Here is a 12,529-nt window from a genome sequence, read left to right on the forward strand (position 1 = left end):
CCATATGGATTTAATTAAAAGTTAAAAAATCCTCACGTGTAATATCTTTCTGTGTAAATATCTCATATTACAACGTGGGACACCTGTGGCCGAAAATCCGGTGCGGCCTAAAATCCGGTGCGGCCTTTACAAGTAAAAAATTGATTTTATTTCTAAAATTAGAGCCAGCGGCTTTTAATCAGGTGCGCTCTGTAGTCTGGAATCTACGGTATGTTCTTAAAACTTCAATAACTTTCATGTTTTCTTTTTTAACATCATCCCCTGATGAGCATAACATTCAATGAAACATAGAACTGCAGTCAAAATTGAATATATTGGATATGAGGTCCTGTTTGAAAAACATAGCTTTCAAGAAATTGAAATGTCTAGCAAAGCTCAATTTATTGTAACAAGAAACCACACTGGTCTCATTTTTAAACCATTCATATCTTAGAATCATTTTTTATTTTATCACCCACATCTTTGTTTATGCTGATAATGATCTGTTTTATTCCAGCGCATAAAGGTATACCCACATTGCACAGACTGGGACATGTTTATTTTGTGTTCTGCAGAACAGTCTCATTGGATCTAACTTTTGTGTAGCACAATGTAGATCTTTAACTTGGATTCAAATAGAGGTTAAATGTCAAATTCCAGTCTAGCCAATGCTTTCTGGAAAACTTTCCAATGCATATTTTGGTAGTTGTTCACAATGAGAAATTCAAGCCATTTGTGGGGATTCTGGCCCATCCTAGCCTCATAAGGGAAATTTTAAAATTCTGTAAGTTTGGCAGGGCCCTAGATCTTTGTTTTCTGCTACCAACATTTGGTATGAAAGACATACCACAGGCAGTCTTTCAAAGCCGCAGTGCACTCAATTCTAACTGTACGAATGAGGGTCCTGTCAACATCGGGAAAGTACATGACTAGAACAGGATGCCAAGATGCATGGTGGAACGGTAAGCAGTTAGTGTGGATTCAACCCTAAACTTGACTGTTGCCTGAGGGGAGTTTTGCATACTCTTTCCGGGGCCATAGAGGCTTCTGTTGAGCGCACCAGTTTCTTTGATATGCTAGCAGGTTTACTGGTGATTATCAAAAACTCCTTTAACAAGGGAAAAGAACTAATAGAGAATTGAAGGGCATGGGAGAAGCAGTAATTTTCAGAGCCACATAAGAAAATAACGATTAAGGGAATGCCAAACAAGAGAAAATCTGCAATGTTGATTAAGGGAATGGGATTGATTGTTTAGTTGAAACTGGCGTGGACCCAAATACATCACAATAAATAACATATAAGCACACACAAGAAAATAGGAGGAGGAGCAAGCTACCTTGCTCCTCAGGCCTGGCCCACCATTACATTTGATCATGACAGACCCAACCCAGGCCTCAATGCAAAGAATACATTTAAAACAGGGAGAAGCTGAAGACGTGACCAGTTGATGTTAATCTGTGACTGCTTTGAAATATGAAGGCAGGGAAGATACAAAGTGCCTTTTCCAGTTTCTGTGATGCTTCATACATATAGATAAATTTGAGGAATTACTTATCGTAGATGCATTGACTGAGCAGTTTATTATTTTTTCATAGATCATGCTTCGGAGACTGATGATATATAACACTTTTGTTTGCTTAATGCCATATAAATGCTTACAGAACAATGAACAATTGCAGTGTTATCTATTTGCTCAGGGAGAGGCAAGGCTTCATGAATTTCAGATTAGATTTCAGTTCAAGTAACAGAGCACTGAACTCTGAATCAAACTCAGTAAAATAGATTTCTGCCTGAAACCTATGCTGAATGTCCATACGTGGTATAAAGTGGTGAGTTGATACTGCCAGAATAACATAGATGTATCTAACCCAGTATCCAGGAGTGCTCAGTGCCCACACTGTGTTTAAAATGACAGGCGCTCTGTGATGTGGTGGTGTAGCAGGTAGTTCTAGTTCCTCATGATTTCAGTGGGTAAATTGTGACCTCTGGTAGCATAAGTATGGATTGTTCATATTGTCTATGAAACAATGCGGGATTTCCACCCTATCCATTGCTCTAGTTTCCTCCCACTTCCAAAATGTGTGTTGGTTGGTAGATGTTGTAACTCAGTGGTTTTCAAACTTTTTTTCTGCCTGTCACCAACTTGTGACTTTCATTTACCTCTGCGGCCCCTACCCTCCATCGTCTCTGTTAGTTGTTAAAGTTTGTTATTGGTACAGTCAATGTTTATGTTTTAACAGGTGTAGGTATTATTATATGTCAAATATGATATTACAGGTATTTGTGAAATACAGAACTATTTCAAAGCTCTAATAGGACACTTCATTTATAATATGTATAATATTCTTAAATATTGTGTAAGTAGGCTCTATAGAAAATTAGTAAATGTCAAATAATTATAATAAATATAATCAGTATTTTAATAATTATAAGTATCAGTAATGAATATAAATGTAAAAATAAAACCAGCTTTTTAGGTAGTATTTTTAAAAACACTTTAATTTATTAGGCAAATCCTTTTAAAAATTGCTATTATATGTGCAATTTCTATGTGGCAATAATGAGCATGTACTCACCAAGAGAAATGAATTGAATTTCTTTTCAAAATGTGGTATCAGCGATTTAATGGAAGTTATCGCGGTAGATAGTGAGGCAGCGGTAGACTTCATGCACTTTTGCTTTTTTTGCAGTGTAACCCTTTCTGGCAGATGACCCCACTGCAGTAACTACACGTCACGTTTTACAAGTATTATAACATGCACAGGTTAGTGTAAGACAAAGTGATCCAGCCTCCTGTTGCAGACATACTGATTGGCCTTGCTGCTGACAGCCCCACCCAGTCTTCAGTTTGTTTGTGACACTCATAACCATTTTAAAATAGATTACTACAACACTGGCCACGCCAAGTTTTCCATATTAATCTCCTTCTGAGAAGGATTTTGATATGGAAAACTTGGCAACTGCTGACAATCTCTCAGTTGGAATTAGATGCAGATGGCTCCCTATCAATATGTATTTATCAATAACAGAGTAATCATAATTGCTAGCTGGTGGACCACGTTGCAGGGTATCCTGCAGGGTCACGCCACCCTGCCCGCTGTACAATCAGTGATCTGGGGCCGGACGTGGAGCTGCCCCACGGGGTGTGCATGGTGATTTGTGCATGGTTAAGCAGGAACAGAGACGGTGAATGATGTGCTGCGCCTCCCCCCCCCCCCCCCCCACCACCATCACCGCACTCAGGCAGAGCTGATTTGCTCCCACATTCACATCATCTAGCTTATTTTCCCATTTCATTCAGGTTTCCAATTAAGTTACATAATATTCATTTCTTTTTTTACTTATATATTTTAGTACTATTTCATTAAAACAGTAAACTTATCATGGCCCATTCAGGAACTTCTGTAGCCCTTAGTTTCTTGTTTTCTTTTACTTGTGGCCCCTGTGAAATCTGTCTTGGCCCCCGGTATGGCCCATATTGAGAACCACTACTCCTGATGGTTGGAAAATCAAAAGAGATTTGATGGAGATGTGTGTGAAAATAGGTTATGCAGAAATAAATGGTGTAATGGCATTGATGGAATTATTGAGGGTCAGTATGGACCTTTTTAGCCAATGGCCTCCTTCCTCTCCTATCAGATTCCGCCTTCTCCAGCCCTGTATCTCTTTCACTAATCAACTTCCCAGCTCTTTACTTCACCCCATCCTGCTCCCTGGTGGTTTCAGCTATCACCTTGTGTACTTCCTCCCCTTTCCCCACTTTCTTACTTTCTTAATGAAGGTTCTCAGCTCAAAATGTCAGCTGTTTACTCTTTTCCATAGATGGTACCCGGTCCACTGAGTTCCTCCAGCATTTTGTGTGTATTGCTTGGACTTCCAGCACCTGCAGATTTTCTCTAGTTTGTGATTGGCCTCCTTCCATGTTTGTTTATTAGACCCTTCCAGCCCACTGAGCCACACCACCCAGTAAACCCCCGACTTTATCCAAGTCTAAGCACAGGACAACTTACAATGAGTACTTAACCTACAAGCCGGTACGTCTTTGGGCTGTGGGTGGAGGCCGGAGCACCCAGAGAAAACCCATGTGGTCACGGGGAGAGTATACATATTCCTCACAGGCAGCAGTGGGAACTGAAACTGGGTCACCTGTACTGTACAGCGTTGTGCTACCACTACTCTACCGTGTTGTGAGCAAATATAAGAAAACAAAATAATCCATTCTGAGATAAGAAAGAACATGTACAATATCTGAGATTAAAGAAGTTGTTCATCATTTGAAACAGTTAAAGATTTCAGCGTAGACCTCATGAAATAAACCGTAACATTAATCAAAAGTAAATATAGCTAGACTTTATACACTAAATAAAAAGCGAAAGCCACCTACCTTACAATGCTTAGTAAATTTCTGCACAGGGTAAAAAGTACAGCGACTCAATTCAGTATCACACAACACAAGTTTAGGATGCTGATTGGCAACTTATTTGTTTTCTAAATTTAAAAAAAGTAATGATTTTCTGTTAGTGTAGAACATAGTTCTCCATGTTGGGTTCTTCCGGGTGTCAGTTGTACAATCTACGCTGCGTTAATTATGTACGTGCTGGGCAGAGTTCAACTTTGTTTAATAGCAATCAGTAAACATTGGAATTGCACCGTCTCTGAAGCCTCATTCTTGCTCTTTCCCCATATCCCACAACTTCCTTATAGGTCAAGTGCAAGTCTATCTCTGTCACTGTAGCTCTCTGTGAAGATTTAAAGTTTAGCTTTATTTGTCATGTGTACATTGAAATATTGAAACAAATAGTGAATGTGCTTTTTACCTCGACGATCTACACAGTTTGATCTACACAGCCCGCAAATGTCACCATTCTTCTGGTGCCAACATAACATGCCCACAACTTACTAACACTAATCCGTACGTCTTTGGAATGTGGGAGGAAACTGGAGCACCTGGAGGAAACACATGCAGTCACAGGGAGAACATACAAACTCCATTCAGACAAGGGCAGGAATTGAACCCGTGTTGCTGGTGCTCTAAAGCATTACACAACTGCAGTGCTACCATGCACCCTGTAGCGGGAAATTCAAAACATTTGTGACCCTCTGAGTGTAAAACTCTCTTCATCTACGTATATGTTACATAAATTATCACATTTTCTGAACCATGCTGGGACCAGGACCCTGGCAAATCACATAACTAGGGCTGTGGATAAGGACTAAAAATAAATAGGAAGGGGTTCGAATCAACAGCACGGAAAAGTATGGATAAAATAAAAGGGAAACACAGTGCAGGAGATGTTTTGTCCCTAATAAAGTATGAGACAGAAAGCTCAGAATGGGATAAGAATATAACTTCAGGTAACAAGGAGACAAGATTGAGAAGAAGGATGGTGAATACAGAAATGAAGATTTTATGTTTGAATACACATAGTGTACAAAATAAAGCAGATGAGCTTATAGCACAGCCAGAAGATGGCAGGTATGATGTTGTGGGCATCACAGAATCATGGTTAAAAGGACCTCACAACTGGGAGCTAAACGTCCAAGGATACACATCATGTTGAAAAGACCGGCAGGTGGTCAGAGGGAGAATGATGGCTTTTTTGGTTAAAAAAAAAATGAAATTATATCCTTAGAAAGAAGCAGCATAGGATCAGAAGCTGGAGAATCTTTGTGGGTAGACTTAACGATAAAAAGGTCCCAGTGGGATACATAAGCAGCTTCGGAATAGTAGTCAGGATGTGAGGTATAAATTACAAAGGAAGGTAGAAAGTGCTGTGATAAGAGTAATGTTACAATTGTCATGGGGGATTGGTAGATTGGAAAAATCTAGTTGGTAATGGATCCCAAGAAGAGCAAGTTGTGGTTGAGCCCATTAGAAAAAGGCAATTATACATTCGATTTTGTGCAATGAACTGAATTAGATTAAGGTAAAGGAACCCTTAGAAGGCAGTGATCATAATATGATAGAATTCATTCTGTAGTTTCAGAAAGAGAAGTTAAAATCAGATGTATCAGTATCACAGTTGAATAAAGTTAACTACAGAGGCATGGGAGAGGAGCTGGCCGAAGTTGAATGATTGGGACATTAGTAGAAATGACTGAAGCACAGGAATTCATCTAAAGAAGGAGCATTGTAAAGAGGGGATGAGGATAAGGCAAATGTAGCTAACTAGGGAAATCAAAGACAACATAAAAGCAAAGGAGAGGGCATACAATACAGCAAAACTTAACGGGAAACTAGAGGATTAAGAAGCTTTTAAAAACCAACAGAAGGCAATGACAAAAGTAAAAAGGAGAGTACAGATGAAGTATGATGGGAAGCTAGCCAATATTATAAAAGAGGACACCAAAATTCTTTTCAGATACTTAAAGAGTAAAAGAGGCAAGAGTGGATATCAGACTGCTGGGAAATGGTGCTGGAAAGGTAGTAATGGGAAACAAAGAAATGGTGGATGAACTGAATAAGTATTTTGTGTCAGTCTTCACTGTGGAAGACAATAGCAACATGCCAGAAATCTGAGAGTTTCGGGGAGAGGTGCAGAAGTGGGAATAGTTGCTATTACTAAGAAGAAGTTTGGGATAAGCGCAAGAGTTTCTGAAGATAACAGAAATCCGGAATGAAACAGACAACATGTTGGGGGAGCTCAGCAGGTTAGGCTACATCTATGGAGAGGAATTCAGATCGTGACTCTTCATTAGGACTGGAAAGGAAGGATGAAGAAGCCAAAATAAGAATCTGGGAGGAGTCTGAATGGGGAATGGAAAAAGTGAGCAGGGGGAGGGGAAGATATTACCAGAAGTTAGAGAAATTGATGGTCATTCTATCAGTTGCAAACTACCCAGAAGGGATACGAAGTATTGCTCCTCCAACCTGCAGTTGGCCTTATTGTAGCAGTAGAGGTGGCTATAGACCAGCATATTGGATTGGGAATGAGAAGTAGAATTAAAATAGGTGGCCACCAAGAAATCCTTCCTTATTTAGAAGATGGAATGAATATGTTTGATGAAGTGGTCCCCCAAACTCTGTCAAGTATCGCCGATGTAGAGCATGCTGTACTGAGAGCACTGGATAAACTCCACTCTTCAAGAAGGGAGTGAGGCAAAAGACAGGAAATTATAGGCCAGTTAGCCTGGTGTTTAGTGATTGAGAAGATGTTAGAGTTCATTATTAAGGATGATGTTTCAGGGTACTTGGAGGCACTGAATACAATAGGTCAAAGTCAGCATGGTTTCCTAAGTGGGTACCTTAGATGACAGATCTGTCGGAATTCCTTGAGGAAGTAACAGGCAGGATAGATCAAGGAGAGTGAATGCATGTTTACTTGGATTTCCAGAAGGCCTTTGACAAGGTGCATCAAATCAGGCTGCTGAACAAGATAAGAGCCCACAATATTATAGGAAAGATACTAGCATGGAGGAAGCAGGGTGTCTGTAGAAGGACTTGGACAAATGGGGAGAATGAGCAAGGAAGAGGCATATGGAATATAGTGTAGGGAAGTGTATGGTCATGCACTTTGGTGGAAAGAATAAAAGCATAGACTACTTTCTAAATGGTGAGCTAATTCAGAAACTGGAGGCACAAAGGGACATGAGAACACTAGTGCAGGGTTCTCTAAAGGTTAACTCGCAGGTTGAGTCACTAGGAAGGAAGGCAAATGTAATGTTAGCATTCATTTTGAGAGAACTAGAATATAAATGCTAGGATGTAATGCTGAGGCTTTATTAGACTTTTGTCAGACCACGTTATGGGTATTATGTGTAGTTTTAGGTTCCATATCTAAGGAGAGGTGTGTTGGTTTCAGGGAAGGTCTAGAGAAAGGTTACAGGAATGATCCTTAGAATGGAAAGGGTCAATGTATGGGGAGCTTTTGGTGGCTCTGAGTCTGTACTCCCTGGAGTTTAGTAGAATGAGAGAAGATCTCATTGAAACCTACTGAATATTAAAAGGCCTGGATAGATTGGACATGAAGAGGATGTATTCATTAGTGGGAGTGTCAAAGACCAGAAGGGATAGCCTGAAAATAGAAGGATGCCCCTTTAGAACAGAAAATAAGGCTAGTCAGCACTGCCATTTAGTTATGGCTGAATTATTATCCCTCAACCCCATTGTCCCCATAACCTTTGATACCCTTACTAGTCAAAAACCTATCAACCTCCTCCTTAACTATAGCCATTGACTTGGTGTCACAACCATCTGTGGCAATCTCACCACCCTCTGAATGAATAAATTTCCTCCTCATCTCCATTCTAAAGGAACACTCTTCTAATTCGTCCTCTTATTTTATTTTCAGTTTATATTTTAATCATCTTTTAAAATTATTTATATCCTCAAATTTCTGATTATTCTTCATAATTTTATTAACCTTTTCTCTCAACTCAGTGTCATAATTTCCTTAGTTAGTCAATATTGGATAACTTTTCCCATGTCATATTTATTTCCCAAATGGATGTATGCTGTTCAGAAATATGCATTAAAAACTCTTTTGCTAATTATCCACCAACAAATGTTTAAGTCTAATTTCCCAGTCTATTACAGCCAACTCTTAGGAATTGAATCAGTCCTGATTAATAGAGACTGATAGATGTTGAAGCTTGGTGAATTAAGCAGTGGCCAAGTCTATTAATGTAGTTTGCAAATTATGGAATTTGAAGATGCATTCATTGACCTTGTCAAGTCATTGAAGTCCATATCATTGAGATAGCACTTTCTGCATTTGTTTCTATGAGGTGAAGCTTAAGGAGCTGCTGTCTCACAGATCCTGTGGGGCAGGTTCATTTCTAATCTCCAGAGTGGACTTTGCACATTTTCCCCGTGCCTGCATAGGTTTCTTCCCAATGGTCAGGTTTCCTCCCACATCCCAACTAACATTCCACATGGCTTTGTAGGGTAAATGACTACTGGAAATTGCACCAAATGTTTAAATGAGGCACAGAATCTTGACGACAGCTGTTGAGAATGTAGGGAGAATAAAATAGGATCAATGTAAGAATGCTGTAAGGCCTGTTTCTGTAGTGTCACTCTCTGTGACATATAACTACCTGTCACTGCAGCTCTTTCAGTATCTTTCTGGAGGGTTGGCAGACACCCTGTGGACAAATAATTTCCTTCTATTCAATCCCAAACACTCCAGTGCAATATCTAAAACACCTTTTTCTCTCTTGCATTATCTCTTTCTTTGACGGTTTAATATCAGATTCACTATTTGCACAACTAATTCAACACTAGTCATTCTCCTAAATTAGATCCAAGCAGAACGAGTTTCCTTTCAAAAACAGGTAAAGGTTGCAATTTTTGGTCCTTTGTTGATGCCTACACCCACGTAGGAGCAAACTGAAATATCACATGGAGTTGTTGTTCGAAATGATGGGTGATTAATTAAAAACTGGCACACACCCCTGAAGCACACGCAAAAAGCCGGAGGAACTCAGCAGGTGAGGCAGCATCTATGGAAAAGAGTACAATTGACGTTTCTGGCCGAGACCCATCAACAGGACTTCAAAAAAAAGATGAGGATTCAGAGTAAGAAAGTGTGAGAAGGGAAGGAAGATCTACAAGGTGATAGGTAAAACCAAGAGGGGGGAAGGGGCAAATTAAAAAGTTGGGAAGTTGATTGGTGAAGGAAATACAGGGCTGGAGAAGGAGGGATCTGATAGGAGAGGACAGAAGGCAATGGAAGAAAGAAAAGGGGGAGGAGCACCAAAGGGAGGTGATAGGCAGGTAAGGAGATGTGAGAGGGAAATGGGAATGGGGAATGGTGAAGGGTGGGGGGGGACATTACTGGAAGTTCATGATATTGATGTTCATGCCATCATGTTGGAGGCTACCCAGACAGAATATAAGATGCTGCTCTTCCAACCTGAGTGTAACCTTATCACCACAGTAGAGGAGGCCATGGACTGACGTGTTGGAATGCATTGGGAAGAGGAATTAAAAAGGGTGGCCACTGGGAGTTCCTGCTTTTTTTTTGGTGGAGTGTAGGTGCTCGGCAAAGTGGTCTCCTAATCTGATGATAATCTCCTAATCAGTACTCTTTTCCATAGGTACTGTCTGGCCTGCTGAGTTCCTTCAGCATTTTGTATGTGTTGCTTGGATTTCTAGTATCTCCACATTCTCTCATGTTTGTGACTGCACACCAGGAGACCAGCCAATACTGATCTACCTTAGCATAAATTCTACATTCTCAGTTAATGAGAATGCCATTAAAACTACATTTTGGTAATAAAATGGTGGCAACAAGAATATTTAATTAAGTAACAGACTAGGTAATAATTGCAGAATGATTATCTACAGGTCTAACAGTAAATCCAATTCTCTATTACACCAAGTTATAAATTCCTGAAATTTGGGTGTCATCACTGCTGCATTCCCTGTAACCACATTCTCACAATCCACATCTCTATTAACTGGTTATTAATCCTCACTATTCCTTCTCTTATAAGACCCCCAGTGAATGCAATAGCCACACTAATGAGCAAGGAGTTGAACATGTATTATAACCAATGAGCATGGAGTTACTGTACAACTGGGATGCTTGTTATTATGTGTCTGTTTTTAGAGACCTGAAAAGGCATGCTGACCTAAAGCTGCCAGAAGCCAGAACCTGGAGTGAATCCAATTCTTTGCAGATTCTGTTCCAATTTCCTTGGAACAAAAAAGAGCATGATCCTCTGAACAAACTATACCTTGAAAAGTGGACAGAAGTGCATATTCTGCATTCAGAATTTCATCCATTCCCCAATTGAAGATAGTAATAGAACTTTACGACAGTTGTAAACTTGAATGCGTTGTATGAAAACCTTTTGGAAAGGTGCAAAATTATTAACATGCAAAATAATTGATCTTGGAGGGAAAATGTAAACATCAAGTGCTGGAAACACTCAGGGATTATCTGTGCAGGGAGAAATAGACTGAACCTGTTAGGGTGTTGGTATTTTATCCCAGTTTCTTTGGTGCATTCAAACCTTTTCCAATACCAGAAACTTTCCATAGCAGTGTGGAAGTTTCCATACAAATGCTTCTCAGCGATTACAGTTCCTTTATCCTTAAACATAGTTTCCCCTCTCACAATGTTAATATGCCTATCAAGTGTGTTCCATTTCTTGCAGTTCTCTTCTCATCCAGAACAAGGTTGGAGACCCACTTTTTCCCCGTTCTCCTCTTGCTAGCTTTCACATTCAACAATTATGTATTTCATTTCTCCACTCCAACAAAACGTTTGCTCCAAGTGATGTTTCCTTCCCCTTTCCACTTAGTAAACCATAGGGACCACTCTTTCCATCACTCCCAAGTTCACTTTCCCATTTCCAGGATCACCAACTCCCCTTCTCATGGTGCCATCTTGGGAAATGAAATGCTTATTTTTCACCTCTTATCTTCCAAAAATCCAAAGACAAAACAGATGAAGCAGCAATTCACTTCCACTTTTTCTAATTTAGCATATTCAGCACTCATAATGTTGTCTCCTCTACACTGGAAAAACCCCTCTCCCAAAGCTCTTTAGAGGCAATGAAATACTTTTGAGAATTGTGTCATCAAACCTGAAAACCCCTTGGGAAGAGCATTTACCCTCACTCCATGTTTTGAGATGAAGATGTTATTCATTCAAGATTGTTTAATGTCATTTCCACTTCATAAGTGTAAAGGAGAATGAAATAATTGTTACTGCAGATATGATGTAGCGCAGAATAAAATTCACAATAAGATAAAGGACACAATATTAAAACAAAAAACACAAAATGCTGGCAGAACTCAGCAGGCCAGACAGCATCGATGGGAGGAGGTAATAACGACGTTTCGGGCCGAAACCCTTCATCAGGAGTGAAGTAACATGGGATGGTCGAGGGGGGATAAGAAGTGGGGGGAGGGATAAAGTAGAGAGCTGGGAAGTGATAGGCTTCCCTATCCTTCCCTATCCTATTCCCTATCCCTATCCTATTCCCTTAAAACAAACCACAATAAATATAAATGCATAAGATAGTTTATATACGTAGTTTAATTGTATGTCCATAAATTGGCACTAGACACAGGGATGTTGGTACATAATGTGGGTGACAGGAAATGATAAAGTAGTTGTGGTGCAGGGTGTGGTGGGGTTGATTGGCCTTACTGCTTGGGGAAGGTAAATGTTTTTGGGTCTGGTAGTTCTGGCATTGCCTGCTGGTGGCATGGTGACATCAGCGTCAGACTCTGGAGAGAAGGTTCCCGAGTTCGAACCCAGCCGGGCCGCTGCCGGGCACACCTTCCCTCTGTGCCAGGTTGAGTGTTGAGCTTGCAACTCGACCTCGTGAAAAAAAAAAACACAACTGTGCTTTGAGAAGGACGTGGGGGACCACTCACAGAATCTTTCCTCCAAGACAACCACTTGAAAAAAAAGTGGTCACCGAGGCTCTGGCAGAGTATGACACACCAAAAAAAAAGTTCTGGCATGGTTGCTAATTAACCTCCTCCCTGATGGAAGTGGGACAAACATTCCTTGAGCAGGATGGATGGGATCCTTCATGATGTTGCTGGCCTTTTTCCGGCGCCTTTCTGTAAATACGTCCTTGATG

The 12,529-nt window shown here is 40.2% G+C and overlaps 1 protein-coding gene across 3 annotated transcripts in view; it reads right to left on the bottom strand.

The window, feature by feature from the left end:
* LOC140739191 (uncharacterized) overlaps positions 1-4,543 on the bottom strand; it is a 139,020-nt gene extending 134,477 nt beyond the window's left edge. For 2 of the 3 annotated variants that reach the window (XM_073067244.1, XM_073067241.1), the window contains exon 1: positions 2,557-2,710. The gene's annotated coding sequence lies outside the window, so the exon portion shown is untranslated. Of the gene's footprint in view, positions 1-2,556; positions 2,711-4,364 lie in introns of those variants that run through there. The other variant, XM_073067240.1, reaches the window with a different exon arrangement.
* Positions 4,544-12,529: the final 7,986 nt, after the last annotated feature.

This window comes from Hemitrygon akajei, chromosome 15 (genome assembly GCF_048418815.1).
Source record: "Hemitrygon akajei chromosome 15, sHemAka1.3, whole genome shotgun sequence".
Classification (NCBI taxonomy): domain Eukaryota; kingdom Metazoa; phylum Chordata; class Chondrichthyes; order Myliobatiformes; family Dasyatidae; genus Hemitrygon; species Hemitrygon akajei.